Source organism: Mytilus galloprovincialis, chromosome 5 (assembly GCF_965363235.1).
Source record: "Mytilus galloprovincialis chromosome 5, xbMytGall1.hap1.1, whole genome shotgun sequence".
Classification (NCBI taxonomy): domain Eukaryota; kingdom Metazoa; phylum Mollusca; class Bivalvia; order Mytilida; family Mytilidae; genus Mytilus; species Mytilus galloprovincialis.
Window position 1 is genome coordinate 53103029 of NC_134842.1, and position 3411 is coordinate 53106439.

Genomic DNA, 3411 nt, shown 5'->3' on the forward strand with positions numbered 1-3411 from the left:
ATCAGCAATTCCTTGATCTAGTAATAATTGCTTGTACCGTTGAGCAGCCTGCTGAATTTCATCAGCTTAAAAACCGAAGAATTCCTCTGTCTGAAGAATCGGACATTTCAATTTTGTTATTTGTTTACAGAAGACATATTATAATCACATGATATATCACATACATTGAGAAGGGAACCCCGAGTTTTAATTGGACGATATAAGGTCAGAGTCAAAAATAAAATGAAATGTGTGTGATACACATTCCAACGTTCCGAGGCTCGGACTTTAAAATTGATAATTTAACTATCTCGATTGGATAAATTCGATAATCCACTTGTATCAATGTAATAATCTATATTTACTTCTTTTTATAACACATACGCCTGCTCTTATAATTAGTTATCATTTGTGAAAATTTGAAATCCTAACAATATGCAAATGAGTTCCAAGAATCCTTGATGAGACTTTTGAGCACTAGAAAAACACGTATCAGATGAAAAACATTGACATAGGTTTTTAATTTGGACTCTGATTAAACTTCCAGACAGGATGTTTTTTTTCACAACTGCTTTGGTATTTCAATAAATAAAAATAAAAATAAACACGTTATTTTACGTTTCAAAAGATTTATGAAAAAAACCCGTATACAAATGAGTTCATAACATCGAAAAATTTCACATTATTTTTACTGCAAGCACATGACGTCTCACATGACATTACGACAAAAGAAACGGAATCCCCATTGTTATTGGTCAACTGAAGGACAACTTCAAAGGTCAATATATTTATAAAATAGAATCGGAAAACAAAACACAAATGGAGACTTGCAGGCCGTCTCATTTTTGGACTAAATAAATGTATATCGTTGCCATTTACAGGCACAAATGAATAAATAACAAAGCAGCAATAAGGTTAGCGCACCCGAATCTGAAAACGACAACTTTCAATGAAATATTGGATTAAATGCCACCTGAATATCCGCATTGATATTCAAATGATTGCAAATGAGGTCACGGAATAAACATTTACAATTTTCACCGAAGAAGGCCTTTTTCAAAACGTAAAACATTGAAATAAACGGCCGTTCAACACATTTTGCTTCATCGAGGACGCCATTAATTTTTCCCTTTTGACGTTTCAACTGTATTTTTTTTAAATTTTAAATCGTACGATTACACTAAACGAAGCATTAAAACAAATTTCAAAATACGTTCAATGACTACGTCCATTTTTCCGTTCATGCGCCCCGTTATTTCGTTATGAACGTGATTTAAAAATGCCCAAAAACTATGCCTCTAGGCATCGTTGGGCAAACGTAAGGCGATGCCTCAAATCACCGTCGGGGATGAAAGGGTAATTGATTAACGATTCTGCCAATACTATCGAACCAAACTTTAATTCATTAAGTTTTATTTTAGTATCTTTGGCTGCATTTTGTATAAAAATAAACATTGAAACACGACACCATTAATTGATGCCAATTAACAATAGGCATAACGTCACGAACCTTCATTGAAATTTACTAACCTCCAACAGATCCATAGGGGTCACCATATGATGGTGTTTAACTAATCACAAAGTGAATAGCCGTGTAGCCATAATTAGTATTGCACCTAGTATACAAAATAAAGTTAAATCAACCATCAACCTTTTAAATTACAAACTTGAATATTCCTTTTAAAATTCCGTTATATCTACATTGATGCGTTAACTAAACAGACACAGTAAATAAAATAGTCAATTAAAATATGGGTACACCAGTCATCATCGTATAACAATTTTAAAAGGAACAATTTAACAATGCGTTAACTAAACAGACACAATAAATAAAATAGTCAAAATATGGGTACACCAGTCATCATCGTATAACAATTTTAAAAGGAACAATTTAACAGAACACAAAAACATCTATCTACAAACACATTCATTGATTTGTGTGTCTGACGTCAGAAATTTTTATAAGTCCAGGGGTGTGGAAATATTTGTTGAGAGCACTTGTTCCAGGGGAAGTAAAACTGTAAATTCTACTTGTCCAGAAAAAAAGTTACTTGCCCTGAAAGTTCTTATAAAAATTGAAGTATTTCCCTGTTTAAAGCTTGCACGTTTCTTAGCACTGTTTTGCATCACAAAATAAATTTGAGGGCAGTGAGTGAAGAAAAAAAAAACCAAACTTAATAGATTAACTACTGAGTTTTAATCTATCATGTTTATTGTTATTATCATACAATTTTCACTACTAGCCATTTATTTAAGTTTAGCTCGTGCAGCTTCTTCCCCACCAAGTGACTTAACTAAGTCATGCAAAAGAGGTCTGACATTTGTTACATCTTTATCTTGAGAGCGAGTTGCAACAGCTTCAGAAGTTGCTTTAACAGGCATTTTGTGAGTTAAATGTCTGTTGCCTGATTTTAACCAATATATAACTGATGGTCTAGGATCAAATTCCTTTATTCTGACACCTTTTACAACAATTTGCATTTGTTCTGAGTCTGAGTTACCAAATAAACTTAGTTCTGTCAATCTGTGTGGACATGCCCAAAAATCAAAAACTTTGAAATGGAATAGTGGGGATATCAAAATCAGAAAACCTTTTCAAAACATAATTTTCAAATTCCAAAAAGTGTGGAAACATTTTTGTCATCTTTGAAAGGATCCAGGTTCCCTTTAAGTGCAAGTCTGCCGTCAAACATTTTAGTTTTAACATCATATTTCTCATAGAATACAGAGAGATTTTCACCAGGTTCCTGTCTCATAGCATGGATCTTGGAAAATAGAGTATCCATAGCTGTCTTTACTTCAAAAATCATTAAATCCTTGCCCTGAAACAACTTTGAAGTTGCAGATATTGCACCCAAAAAATCAAGAATGAGACGGATATATTTTACAAATTTGACCTGTGTTAGGTCACTAAGAATAACCTTTGCCTGCCCAACTTCACCAGCACGTTTGGATTTATTTAAAATGTCTTCCATGTGTGAGGCTATTATATGTAAATCTTGACAATCAGCTTAATTAAAGAGCCCTGCTTTTGAGATACCCATCTGACAGCTTTTATTTCTGTATGCATCAACAAGTCTTCATAAAAAATTGGCTACGTTTTTTTTAACTCAACTCCTCGTTTTGGACTAAAAGAATAAAACTTACAGATACGTTTCAATTCATCTTCAATTTTTTTTCAAATATACAACATCCTTAACAGCATCCAAAATTCCAAGTTCCAGATTATGGGCAACACAGGGCATAACAATTACTTTGTTGTTAACCAGCTGGTCATTTATCTGTTTGGCAACACCATTTTTAGCCCCCATATTGACAGCTGCACCATCCATGTAAACACAGGCAATTTTTGGTTGATCTTCAACCTCATTATTACCCAAAGTTATGCCACACTTTGACTTTATTGCAGCATATACAGCATCTGCAGTTGCA